Here is a 15341-nt window from a genome sequence, read left to right as displayed (position 1 = left end):
AGTGTTTACGAACCCTTTCATGCTGTACCAAATAGGGGTCAATTATGCTGGTGTCACTAATGCAGCACAAAGGGGTTAATTAACTGCCACTGATCACTAATGCATCAGTGACCAGTGGCAGTACATTAACCCCCTCCATGCTGCATATTAAAAATACCATTGTAAATTAACCCCCCCCCCCCAAAGAGTTACTCACTTCAGGCAGTTTACACAGCAAAGCCACTGTGACAACACTGCCTTAGGTTAGGTTTTTAGCCTCTGAAAACTTACTTGCTTTTGCAGGCGTTTCACTGGCTCCTCACAGGTCTTTGCAGCAGCACTCTCCCACCTCCCGGTCTGTGAATGACATCACGCTGGGCGGAACTAGGAAACTCCTATCGGGCGGAGATCACTCCGCCTGACAGGGAAGACAGTGAATGCATCGGTTCGTTTGGACTCATGTCATATCACTAAGCTGCTTACTCGCACGGTCGCACCACTGTGTGCTGAAAATATAACCCAGACAGTGTAGCGGCAGCCGGCGGGTGTCACGGAGTACACGCATTTTTACGAGGCCTCCCCTGCCCCCCAGCCAAGTCCGCCCCTACCTCCTGGCGTGTTCAGCAGCGGCCGGCAGCTCCGCCTCCACCTCCTCGGCGATCCTTTACCAGTCCGGCCCGCTCACCCTGCTAGCTTGAAGACACTGACCGGGGACATTCCCTCCCATTCTCCCACGCACAAATCAGGCAAATTAGGCGGCCGCGAGGCCCCTGGAAGTGCGAGGCCTTAGGCGACCGCCTTTTTTGCCTAATTAGAGAGCCGCCTCTGCATAGGTAGTCACCCTAGGACAATGACAATGTCTTGTTAGGTTTGCAGTTGTGGCATACTCTTTCCACTTTCGGGTGATGGATTGAACAGTGCTCCGTGAGATATTCAAAGCTTGGGATATTTTTTTTATAACCCAACCACTTAAGGACCAGCCTCGTTTTGGTGTTTACATGTTTAAACAGTTTTTTTTGCTAGAAAATTACTTAGAACCCCCAAACATTGTATATTGTTTTTTTTTCTAACACCCTAGAGAATAAAATGGCGGTCATTGCAATACTTTTTTTCACACCATATTTACGCAGCGGTCTTACAAGCGTACTTTTTTGGAAAAAATTCACTTTTTTGAATAAAAAAATTAGACAACAGTAAAGTTAGCCCAATTTTTTTAGATTGTGAAAGATAATGTTACGCCGAGTAAATTGATACTCAACATGTCACGCTTCAAAATTGCGCCCGCTCGTGGAATGGCGTCAAACTTTTATCCTCAAAAATCTCCATAGGCGACGTTTAAAAAATTCTACAGGTTGCATGTTTTGAGCTACAGATGAAGTCTAGGGCTATAATTATTGCTCTCACTCTAACGATTGTGGCGATACCTCACATGTATGGTTTGACCACCGTTTTCATATGCGGGCACTACTCACGTATGCGATCGCTTCTGCGCGCGAGCTCGTCGGGGCGGCGTTTTAAAAAAAAAATTTTTTCTTATTTATTTTACTTGATTTTATTTATTTTTACACTGTTTTTTAAAAAAAAATTGGGTGACTTTTATTCCTATTACAAGGAATGTAAACATCCATGTAAACAAATAGAAAAAAGTATAACAGGTCCTCTTAAATATGAGATCTGGGGTCAAAAAGTCCTCAGATCTCATATTTGGACTTAAATGCAATAAAAAAAATAAAATAAAAATTGTCATTTGAAAAAATGACAACAGAAAAATGTGCCTTTAAGACATATGGGCGGAAGTGACGTTTTGACGTCGCTTCCGCCCTGCTATGGTATGGAGACGGGTGGGGGCCATCTTCCCCTCACTCGTCTCCATACCCAGCAAGGGGACAGACACGATCGCCTCCACCGCTACCGACGGCACTGGATCGCGGCGGGAGGGGGGGCCCTTTCCCGCCACCGATCAAAGTGATCTTGCGGCGAATCCGCCGCAGAGACCACTTTTATTTTGTAGCCAACCGCCGGCCAAACACAGGGATACTGGGGTTATGGCAGCTAGCTGCTGCCATAACAACGATATCCGTCCCCAAAGTAGGGACATACATCGGCGTGCGGCGGTCGGCAAGTGGCTAACCCTGCTTTAAACTTCTCCACAACTTTATCCCTGACTTGTCTGATGTGTTCCTTGGCCTCCATGATGCTGCTTGCTCTCTAAAAAAACCTCTGAGAGGTTCACAGAATAGCTGTATTTATACTGAGATTAAATCACACACGTGGACTATTTACTAATTAGGTGACTACTGAAGGCAATTGGTTCCACTAGATCTTAGTTAGGGGTATCAGAGTAAAGGGGGCTGAATACAAATGCACACCACACTTTTCAGATATTTATTTGTAAAACATTTTGAAAACCATTTCTCATTTTTCTTCCACTTCACAATTATGTGCCACTTTGTGTTCTTCTATCACATAATGTGGAAATTTTCAAGGGGTATGAATACTTTTTTCAAGGCACTGTAGATGTAAAAAAAGACATGGTGTCCCGCTCTTACATAATTCAAGCCTGAAAAGAGACCATAGTTTGGCGTGGTGAGTCTGTGGGAGACAACGACAACAGAGCGGAGGTAAGTACAGTATTCCAGCCAGAGCTGCTTATTAATATTCGGTAGACATGTGCACTGCCTAAAAATTTGTTCGTTTTCGTTTCATTCATTTTTGTAAATTTGTAATTTCTTCAATTCGAAAATTCATAAATTTGAAAATTCGGAAATGTGGAAATTCGTAAATTCGGAATTCATAAATTTGGAATTTTGAATTCAAAAATTCAAAAATTCAGAAATTCAAAAATCTGAAAATTCGAAAATCTGAAAATAAGAAAGAAAAATTAGAAAATTAGAAAGAACGAAAATCCAAAAATTCTAAATAATAACTAGCTAACTAATAATAACTAACTATTAAATTATAGGTATTGGAATTTCCTTTCAAATTTGGCTGTTAGTGAACTTAACAATTTCAAATTTATCCGAAGTTACGAATTATCAGAAATAAAGAATGCCACATCTAAACAAATGGAACGAAACAAAATAATAATAAATAATAATTGTTTTTATTATTATTATTTATTATTATTAATTTGTTACGTTCCCTTCGTTTAGATATGCCATTCGTTATTACGGATAATTCATAACTTTGGATAAATTCGTATTCGTTACATTCACTAACAGCCAAATTTGAAAGGAAATTCCAATACCTATAATTTAATAGTTCGTAATAGTTAAGTAATTATTAGTTAGTTATTATTTCAGATTATCGAGTTTTAGGGTTTATGAATTTTAAGATTTTTGTTCTTATTTTCTGATTTTTGTTCTTTTGAATTTTCGGATTTTCATTCTTATTTTTGGATTTCCGAATTTTTGAATTTCCGGATTTTCGAATTTTGAATTTCCAAATCTTCGAATTCTGAATTACCGAATTTTCGAAATTTCGGATTTTCGAATTTTCAGATTTTTGAATTTTGAATTTCTGAATTTAAAATTTCCTAAATTTCATGTTTTCGAACTTCTGAATATTTGGAAATTCGGATATTTGGAAAAATTTGGAAATTCGAAAATTAGGATATTTCCAAATTAACGAATTTGTCTAAATTCGTTAAGAAACTAATTTGGAACTGCACAGAATTGCATATGTCTAATATTCGGGTGATTTTAATTTTTTTTATTTTCCTGAACCTGGCATTAGACTTTAAACTCTGTTAGCTGAATCCTCTTCTTCTATTAATCAGCATCTTAGTAGTTTTAGGATGCAATGACAATGTCGCATTTGTTGACATACAATTCTTGGACTGCCGGTGCTTTTAATAGCCGAGGGATATGAAGTGTCAGGAAGATCGGAAAAGACGTGACAGGACGGCACATTATACCTATCACAACAGGAAATTAGAGTCAGACAAGTTCATTCAGCAAAACAAATCTAATAATAGACTTACAGGAAACTTCAAGAGATGGAAGAAAAATCAAAAGGGTGCAACAAATTGTTAGAAACGAGCCACTTTGGGGATTTGCACATTAATCCTAGCCAATTAAAAACCGGCCCGGTGACCTTTTGCCCCAGAGAGACATCTTGCGATCGGAGGCAGACCTGATCTGACATCGGTATTTGCTGTGTACAGACTTGGGCAAGATGAAGCCAAATGTCATTGTGGCTTTTCCGCATGGAAGCATCCAGTGCTATTTCGGATATGCGGACCTAACCGAATCCCCCTGTAACAATGACGGATTACCTTGTGAGCGCGCTTTTTTTTTTTGGAATAGGATTGAAAGCTCTTTGTATATAATCAGCATATAGTATACAGAGTACACCACAGTACTGAACAAGGGTTGTAACTAGAGGTGCCTATAGACAGGGGGGAGTACTAGTCTCCTTGGGGAAAAAAGTAAATATAATTATATAAACCTGTAACCTTCCATCTAAGGCTTTACTATTTTCTATGATAAAGTTATAAAATTAGTTGATTTACTAAAGGAATAGTGAATCTTCACGTTCCAAAGAATACCCAAGAAAATGAAAAAGAAAAAAAAACTTTTGTTTGCATATAATCAGAGAACTGGAGTCAGCACAGCTTCGCCTCATTTGCTAAGCTAAAGATAAATGCACTTTGCAAATGAAAATGTATCCTATCTATACTATGCGGTCTACAGTGGAACCTTGGTTTACGAGTAACGCGATTAACGAGCATTTTGAAAGACGAGCAACTTTTTTTTTTTTTTGAAATCCTGACTCAGTTTGTGAGGGTTGTCTCGCAACACGAGCAGAATTCAAGCTAATGGGGTGTGCAGTACCGCATTTGGCCAGAGGTGCTGGGGCACCAGTGACACTCGGAACGGTTTGGAGCCATTCGGAAATACTCAGAAACACTCGGAAATACTCCGTTCCCGAGTGTTTGCGAGCCCTTCTGAGGGTTTCCGAGTTCAGCCATCCCTGAGTATTTCCGAGGCTCTCCGGTGCCCCCCACCTCTGGTCACATGCGGTATTGCATGCAATAGAAGTCAATGCGGAACAAATTATCTTCGTTTTTGATTGACTTCTATGGGGAAACTTGCTTTGATATGCGAGTACTTTGGATTACAAGCATTCTCCTGGAACGGATTATGCTCGTAATCCAAGGTTCCACTGTATTTATAAAACATTCATTGACTGAATTTCAAAAGCATTTGTGCAAGCCGAACAAGAATTTCCCTTATTTTCTCTCATAGATTATTCTTGTATCATTAGCGCCATCAAGTGGCCAAAATGAGGTATATTTCCTCATTAAGGTATTTTTAGAAAACCATAACACATAAAAACTTTTTTTTGCATTAATACATGTCCCCTGGGGCAGGACCCAGGTCCCCAGACACTCTTTATGGCAATAAATTGCATATAAGCCTTTAAAATTAGCACTTTTGATTTTTCACGTTCGTGTCCCATAGACTTTAACGGTGTTCGCGTGTTCGAACAAATTTTTTGTCTGTTCGCATGTTCTGTTTGCGAACCGAACCGGAGGGGGGGGGGAATTGTTCGGCTCATCCTTACCGATCGCCCCTGTGTCCTGTAATTATTGAGCAGAGTAACCTGTGTAATACTCTGCTTCAGTTTATGAATGAACAGGAGCCACTGTCTCCTATCCATTCATCTTCAATGCTGAGACAGCAGAGAAAGGGACTGCGGAATATCTGTGTCCTCAGTCCCTTTCTCTGTATCAAAGGTGAGATGTCAGGGGGACACCTGATATCTCACCAAAGCCCACCAACAGGGCTGATTAAAGATAAAAAAAAATTGTAAAACAATTACAAGGAAAGAATAAAATTAAAAACAAATTAAATTGTAAAAAAAAAAATAAAAATATTAAAAACTGACACCATCCACTGCTCTGCTGACACCAACATTTGCCCTACTGACACTGTCCACTGCCTCCCCCTCCCCCCCCCCCCCTTCCCCAGAAGCACTGTGGAAAAAAAATATTAAAATGAATATCTAAAAAAAAAAAAAAAAAAACAACAAAACTGTAAAAAATAATAGATAATAAGATAATAAAAACAAAAAACTACTGACACCGTCCACTGCCCTACTGACACTGTCCAAATCCCCCGCCCCCCCCCCCCCCCCCCAATTCAAAAACTTTTTTTTGGGAGCAGTGACTTTAATAATGCTTAAAGTAAAACAATGAGTCACCCTGCCTTTAGCCAATTATGCCTCTCTTAGCAGAGGGCGCTGAGATTGACCAAAGCATGCAGGTCAGGTGAATGCTTTGGCCAATCATCATACAGCAATGCACTGTGATCTCGCAGTGATCTCGCAGTGCATTATGGGGCGTTCCGCGGCACTCAAATTTGCCACGAACACCCCATAATGTTCGCTCTTCAGCAAACAGGCGAACACCCGATGTTTGAGTCAAACTTACAGTATATTCGACCTGAACATCAAGCTCATCCCTAGCGATCGGTAACGAATGCTCTCAATGTCCAATTCAGACAAGGAAGGGGCTGGTAAATGACATATTTACCGGCCCCTTCCTCCGCTCTTCATCCTGACAGATCACACAACAGCTGGTGGGAGAGGAGAGGAAGGATTCAGCTGTGGGGGGACGAGGGGGGGGTGGAGGAGAACACAGTGGGCCTGAGAAGAATGGGGAGGACACAGCGGGCTGGGAGAGAACACAGGGAGTGGAGGAGAACAGCCCAGGAGGATCGGTGCGGCGGGAGGGACAGCTGTAAGCACTGATAGCCATGGGATGGAGAGGAGGAGAAGCGGCTGTCATGCAGGGAAATCGGTGGTTACAGCTGTCACTCCTGCCACACCGATCATCCCCGGCTGTGAACCAAGAGACAATCATCCATGTGTGCAGGGTGGGTCACAGTGGGTCCCCCTCCCCTCGGAGAACCGTGTGCAGTGAACACCCTGCAGACATAGATGATACGCCACACAGTGCATAACTATATACTTTATAAAGTTCTATATGAGGGCAACAATATGAGGCCACATATTTCTTTTATGGCAGATAACGTTACTGGGTGTGTATTAATATGATGACACCAGTGCAAACTTTGGAAATCCAATATATAAAGCCATATTAAACCAAACCCCAAAATGTAATATATTGTATCTTACTAATCATTAGATGTGATGGCTGCATTTGTTTGGTTTTTTTGTGGCTTTTTTCCTTCTGTTTTCACTTGTTGATCAGACCAGTAACACGCCTCCTGTATTAGAGTCTCTCTACTCTGGATAAAAGAGCAACAGAGACACTTTTGGACAACAGCATTGTTAGCCAGGAGGGAGGTGAGTGTTAGATGCCCTAGCAGATTTAAATACACTAACAAATTGAAGCCAAACACCAGGTCACATTTAAGCAGTTATAGTAAACACTTTTTTTGGCTTTTTGGGTTAAAGGTTTTGCATACATAATAGCTGATCATTGTAAGCACCCCTGCAGTGTCGAATGGTTTGTCTCATCCCTGATAAATCTGCAAGAAAGCTTTTTCTTTTGAAAAACAACACTTACTGGCCAGGCAACCAGGTGAAAATAAAGGAAAGAATGCCTAAAAGAGAAATCGACAACCCCCAGTGGCGTTGCTAGGGGGTTGCTTTTGGGGCTATAGCCCCGAATCTGGGGCCCATAGCCCCTAGTCTCTGCAGGTGTCCCCAAGGGAAGGGGAGGCTCTCTGGGGACCCTGATGTAAGTGGGGGGCTCTCTGGGGACCCTGATTAAAGGGGGAGGCTCTCTGGGGACCCTAATGTAAGGGGGGCTCTCTGGGAACCCTGATGTAAGTGGGGGGCTCTCTGGGGACTCTGATGTAAAGAAGAGGCTCTTTGGATCCCTGATGTAAGGGGGGGCTCTCTGGGGACTCTGATGTAAAGAAGAGGCTTTTTGGGGACCCTGATGTAAGGGGGGGCTCTCTGGGGACCCTGATGTAAGGGGGGCTCTCTGGGGACGCTGATGTAGGTGGGGGGTTCTCTGGGGATATATATATACACACGTATATTACTTTATATACATGTGTATGCCCGCCCAAACGTATGACTTTCTTTACTACGCTGCTATGGGCTCTAGCCCCAAATCTTTTGTAGACCTAGCAACGCCCTTGAGCTGCAATATAATAAATGTTTGCTGTGGGGTTTAATACTGCTTAAAATATACAGTTCCTTGTCCAAAGAATGAAAAGTGTGTAATGAACACTAGATGGCGCAGTACTACCATAGAAAAATGTTATTTCCTGGTCATGCTTTTACATTTATTCCTCATAATGTGCTTGGAGACACACAACTATGTAAATGATATGTTTCATGTGTATAACATCTAATTTAAAGGTCCTCTGTTTTGCTTGGTGTATAGTCTGCTGTACAAAATGCACAGTTCTACCGTGTTATACTACACTAAACCTTTCATTCATCCCATACAGCATTTGAGTAAAGGAGGGTTATAACCCTTTCTCATCTTAGAAAATTGGGAGGTATGCTGTAGTATATAGTAAAACATAACAATATGCTGGTAGGTTAATTGGCTCCTGTCTAAATTGGCCCTAGTATGTGTGTGTATGAATGTGAGTTAGGGACCTTAGATTGTAAGCACCTATATAATTATCTGTTATAAATAAATAACAGCTGATCAGTAATTATTCCAGATCAAACTCAAAGAGCATCTATAGACCAATGTTACTCAAGCAGGGAGCTGGGTGCTGTCTGGGCTCTCTCAGGATGTAGTAAGCATTGGACCCAGTTTGCCCTGGATCAGTGATATGGGTTGCCATCAGGTGGGTGGGGGTGGGGGGCAGCCGCCAGCACTATAACAACCAATAAAGCTGTAGGACCAGGATGCATGTTGTTGTTCATTGCATTGGTGATGGTGGGTAGCTCGCCCGCACTATGACAATGCATGACTCTGATTGAGGGCAGGCAGCATGCAGAGCCTCACCCAGCATTCAGGAGAAGATGTAAATCTGCCATCTGCCCTACACACAGAGTGCAAAGTTCAGGGGTGCCCTACACACAGGGTGCAAAGTTCAGGGGTGCCCTACACACAGGGTGCAAAGTTCAGGGGTGCCCTACACACAGGGTGCAAAGTTCAGCCTTTTTCCACAGCTGCTTACCTCTGCATCCATATCTTACTTTCACCGCTCTTCAGCTCTGACCTCTGTATGCAAAGCAACCCCCACTGCCCTGCCCTGCCCCATCTTCTCCCCCCTCTTTAAAAGTTTCACCATCTCCCACCTGTCTTAAGGCCCATACACACGATCAGACTTTTTAACAACAAACATGCAAATTAGCTGTTTTAAGGCAACATCTGACCGTGTGTACGCTCCATCGGACAAACTTTTTCAGTTTTCAGACAATGCTGTGCGAACAGACAAACTTGGTGGCAACAAAAGTCCTACGTCGGCAAGGCTGATCGTGTGTACACAAAACCATCGGACTTTAGTCCAAAGTACAAACTAGCATGCTCAGAACCAATGCAAAAGATCAGACAACAATACAGAAGTTGACCAAAGGGTGGCGCCAGAGAATTGAACTTCCTCTTTTGAAGTGTCGTCAGTACCTTGAAACGTCACTACGTTCGTGTTTGTTGCCTAAAAAGTCCTGCCATGTGTATGCAATACAAGCTCACGGCCAACGCCCTTTGGACAGAAATCCATGGAAAAGTTTGTTTAAAGTCTGATCGTGTGTATGAGGCATTACTTGTGTTGCTGTGTTAAGCTGAAGCACCCAGCTGGCTCTAGCACCTCCCCACACACTGTAGGTGGCTCTGCCTCTTTCACTTGCAGGGAGATCATCCAGTGGGGGTGTAGGAATCGGCACTGCACCCCGGGCACCTGCATCTCCTTTGTCCCCATCCTGCACTCAGTGGGAGCCATTTAGGAGATCAGGTCTGTGGAAGCCATTGGGAGACAAGCTGTCACTTGTACACACAGAAGCCGGACTTCTGTGTTTACAAAAGATAGTGGTGAGCAGGGAGCAAAGTGCCTGAGTCAGAGGTGGTGGAACCGGGTTCCTCCAAGTTCTAGATGAAAAAAGCCCTGGGGTGACTGATGTGATGGGGTACCTCGGATGTGATGGGGGGACTCTAATGTGATGAAGTGACATAAAGGGGGACTTTGATTTGATGAGGGAATATCTGACATAATGGGGGCCATCTGATGTAATGAAGTGACTCTGACATAAAGGGGGACTTTGATTTTATGGGGGGATCATTGACATGATGGGGGCCCTCTGATGTGATGGGGGATTCATTTCATAAAACTGGTTGTGTATATTTCCAATTAATAAGTAATATTAATATTTTTTACATTTTAGACTGGGGTAACTCAAGAGTTTACATATTTTTAAGGGATGCCATGACTAAGGAAAGGATGAAAAATGCTTCTCTAGACAAAGAGTACAGTCAGTGCTAGCAAGGAAACATTGCAACTAAAACTCCTATGAAAAACAATAGCTCCCGGCTGGTAATCCACCATCTGCAGCCCAGCATCCCTGCAGCGTCACCACCACAGGATCAGAGGGAACACCGAGGACCACATACCTATACAGATGAGCCTTTTATATGTTTTTATCCTGTAAGTGTGTTTTTACCTGCTGTCATTAAACATCATTTGTTAATACTACACTCAGGTGGCGCTTCCTTCTCTACCCCTCCCCCTGTTGGGGCCCCTGTGCTTGCCCAAGGGATCATTTTCAGTGAGTACACTCTGGTAGAATTCACAGCCATCAAACGATAGCCTCACCTGTATTCCTGAAGGAGTTGGTATCCAAGAAACATGTTGAGAAGCTCTCCATTCCATCACTTCATTAGCCAGTTTAAAAATGTTATGTGTAGTCACTTGACTGGAAGTTCAATATACTGTAGGAACATAATCATAGCTAAGGGGTGTTGGATGGCGATGTTTGTAGTAAATTTAATTAAGGCCCCTTTCAAACTTGTGTGACTTGTCCTGCCATTTGGGACTGCAAAGTCGCATGACAAGTCGTACTCCATGATTTCCAATGAGTACCATTCATATCTGTGCGACTTCAAGTCGCACCGATTTTAAAGCAGTCCTGTACTACTTTGGTCCGACTTTGATGCGACTGAGATCCATAGACCTCACATTTACACAGGCATTCCCTGAAAACGCGATAAAATCGCGTCAAAATTGCGGCTGCGAAATTGCGGCAAAATCGTGTGACTTTCAAGTCACGGTAGTGTGAAAGGGGCCTAAGAGCTACATGATTAATTTACATGGATTTTAAAGTAATATTAATTAAATTGTGTTGATTCTTTTTAACCACTTGACTCCCAAGCCTGTTCTGACACTTCTCAAATACATGTAAAAATCAGCATTTTTTTAAACTAGATGATCACTTAGAACCCCCAAACAATATATATTTTCTGAAAGCAAAGGCCCTGGGAAGAAAAATGTAGGTTGTTGCAATTTTATATGTCACACGATATTTGTGTAGTCGTTTTTCAAACGCAAATTGTTTGAGAAAAAATATACTTTATTGAATTGTAGGGCACCCCATACTGTATTGTTCAGTAAAATATAAAAGATGACACCAAGGTCACACCAAGTATATAGATACCTAACATGTCACACACATGCCCGTGGAATGGCGACAAACTATGGCACTTAAAAATCTCCATAGGCGGCCACATTCCACCGCATGTAGAAGTCATTCAGCGGCTGTATAGCGGCTTGGATCACTTTTACGTTAAAGAGATTCCAGCTGAAAATAAAGATACCAGGATCATGACTGCAGCTGAAGACATGGGTACGTCCATCTGGGGCAAGCGGTTTACAGTATTGTCAGTTATCCTTAATGGGTAACCTAAACGTCTATTACATTCTCTGTTCACATACTGGTACCCTTCATCATTAGTTCAGCTTTTGGGATCTTTTATTTTATTTTTTTATTTATTTCAGGTACTTATATAGCGCCGTCAATTTATGCAGCGCTTTACATACTTAGCCTTAGTCAACCAAAATGGTCCTACTGCTGTCATATGGATGTGCCAAACTCTGGGGAGGGTATTGAGGAGAACCCAAAAAGTTGGGAGGTATGTAGGTGTTGTGGTGCCCATGTTGGTCCAAGTAGTGCCCAAATGTTTTTTTATTCAATGCTTTTTAGATTGAGTTAGATTTGAAGACAGTAAATGTAGTATCTCAGCATGAAAGCTGTAAAAGGAAAGTGTCAGTTTTATTGTCAGTTCCTATCTAAACATAAACTATAAGTCATATTTCCTGACGGCTCTTATGACAAGCGATAAGCGCTGACACACCAGCCCTGCCATTGTCAGATGGGAAATGTGTGAAGGTGAATGATGATGAGTTGTCACCTCTTGGAAGGCTGATAACAGATTGAAGTGTTTTGCAGCAGTGATTACACTCATTTTCCATCCAGCAGTATCTCTTTGGCTTCATAGCATGTTTGTTTTTACTTGATGGTTTATGGAGAACCCATCCAGGAATGTCAGATCGCAGTCATGTGGCAGGAATGTGAGACAGATATATTCTTTATGAGTTCATGCCAGGCTATAGACACGCTCTCTTTGTGTTTTAATATATCATAAGCTTTTATGAAATGGTGCTGCATGTGAGATGTCTAACTGGAATAAGGATGGTTTTGTACAGTATGCAGAGCGACCAAGTATGAAGTATGATCAGTTTCAGCACTATAAACTTGGTGCCAAAAACAACATTATCAAAATGTATTTTACTGTATATGTTCGATGGGTTGCCACCGCTCCACAGGTCTGTAATAATGGCATCTTGGGAACTTAGGTGCAGGTTGCAAAAGACTCCACTGTGTCCTGGCCGCTAAAGTATGTGTATGTAAGAACTCCAATGATGTCATCTTTTAAAAGCTTTATTATAAACTCAACATAAACACTGTAAACATGACAGTCCCATCTAAAGACTGCCTTCTTTCATGGATTTTGCCCCTCTCACAGGGCATGTCTCTGTTGCTCTTTCAGCTGCAAAGGGTTGGCCAACTCAATATTGAACCCTACGGACTAAGACTGGGATGCCATTAAAGTTCATGAGCGTGTAAAGGCAGGCGTTCCAATGCTTTTTGTAATATAGTGTATATCCTTTTTTTATACCACGGGAATTTACTTGTATTTGTCTCCCATTTATTTGTGTCATACTTTTCTGCCTTCCTAACCATGTTTGCCAGATATATTGTTACTGATGTGACATTTTTTAATATTTACGTTATTCCTTTATTTATATTTGGCTAATTTATTTTATTTTACTTTAATTATGTATTATGCTGATACTGGAAGTCCATCATTGTGGATGGAAGTACTACAACACATGCGGTTCAAATATATTGCCACTTATTTTATATGCTTCTTGTTCTAAGAATTGTAATTGCTGGATTTATTTTTGCGTAATTGCTACATTTTATATATGTTGTCCATTTAAACTGTCCCTGAATAATGTGCCACCCATATCTCAGCCCCAATTCCCCATAAGCCGGCTCTCTAGTCCCCTGGGCTCAGGTCTGATGAAGGAGCTTCTGAGCATGCTCTGAAACGCGTTACCACCCCCTTCCTGACATCACTTCCGGGGCAAGCTTTCCACACCACTCCCGGAAGGGCAGCAGTCATTCTGTTCCTGTTCCACCTTTCCCACAGCTGCTGGTCGGCTGAGCGGCATGGACTGACAGTGACAGGATTTATGATTATTATGAGCCTGATTTACATTGACTGCTTGTAAGTCTTTTTAACCGCTTCCCGACCACTTTTACGTCGGAAGAATGGCACGGCTGCGCAAAATAACGTACCCGTAAGTTACTTTTAATTTGCCACCGTGTGCGCGCGCGCGCGCCGGCCGCGATCTCCGTGAGTCGGGTCGCGGGTCCCGCGGACTCGGTCGTGGCGGGCATACCCGCGATCGCCTCACGGAGAGGACGAAAGGGGAGATGCCGTTGTAAACAGCATCTCCCCGTTCTGCCTAGTGGCAAGTGTCACTCGATCTCTGCTCCCTGTCATCGGAGCAGAGATCAGTGACGTCACACGCCCATCCCCCTGACAGTTAGAAATCACTCCCCTAGGACATACTTAACCCCTCCCCGCCCCCTAGTGGTTAACCCCTTCACTGCCAGTGTCATTTATACAGGAATCAATGCATTTTTATAGCACTGATTGCTGTATAAATGAAAATGATCCCAAAAATGTGTAAAAAATGTCCGACATGTCCGCCATAACGTCACAGTCACAATAAAAATCGCTGATCGCCGCCATTACTAGTAAAAAAAAAAATTTTTAATAAAAATGCCATAAAACTATCCCCTATTTTGTAAACGCTATAACTTTTGCGCAAACAAATCAATAAATGCTTATTGCGATTTTTTTTACCAAAAATATGTAGAAGAATTTGTATCGGCCTAAACTGAGGAGAAAAAATGTTTTTTTATATATTTTTTGGGATATTTATTATAGCAAAATGTAAAAAATAATGCGCACTTATTTTGTTTATGGCGCAAAAAATAAAAATCGCAGAGATGATCACCAAAAGAAAGCTCTATTTGTGGGAAAAAAAGGACGTCAATTTTGTTTCGGAGCCATATCGCACGACCGCGCAATTGTCAATTAAAGCGACGCAGTGCCGAATCGCAAAAAACGCTCTGGTCAGGAAGGGGGTAAATCCTTCCGGGGCTGAAGTGGTTAACCTTGTGTCCAATTAAACTACTGGTGTGCTGCATTTAGAAGTGCCTTTTTTGTTTCTTACTTTTCCTCGTTTTCATGGGGCAATTTGATCTGTGCCCCGTGCATTGTCTTGTTTTACCAGCGCGTAGATGCATAGGTGTTCCATGCATCCCCGTGATGGCAGTTCCATTCATGTCTATTGGGATGCAGCAGCTGTCTGGACTCATCCGTTTCTCCCAATATGACATCTGTTTGGGTGCGGGTGCATGCAGGTGCGTGTCCCTCAGCTCACCCTGGGTGCTTTCAGGGCTGTGCTTCTGCACCAGCACTGATGTCACATGGGGAGCAGCAGCTGTTTAGATGAATCCTATTAAGCAGCTATGGGACTGCTGGCATGGGAATGCATGCAACACCTGTGCATCAACGTGCTGGTAAAACAGGGTCCTGCACCGGGCACAGACCGAATCGCCTCACGTGAACGTGGCCTTATGATTATTAAGCTGCTATATATTACATTTTTGGTTTTCGGTTTAATAAAGTTTTAAGTAAAAATCAAAGTGGAATATAAATAAAATTCTGGTGCTAAAAAGAGACTATATATTTGTAGTGCTCACCCCCAGAGGGGACACCGAGAATGACCCAGGTGTTCCTTGCTAGTTCAGAGGCTGGCAGACCCAGAAACAGTTCCTAGCACACTAAT

This window comes from Aquarana catesbeiana, linkage group LG06 (assembly GCF_042186555.1).
Source record: "Aquarana catesbeiana isolate 2022-GZ linkage group LG06, ASM4218655v1, whole genome shotgun sequence".
In the NCBI taxonomy this organism is placed as follows: Eukaryota; Metazoa; Chordata; class Amphibia; order Anura; family Ranidae; genus Aquarana; species Aquarana catesbeiana.
This window is presented reverse-complemented; position numbering follows the sequence as displayed.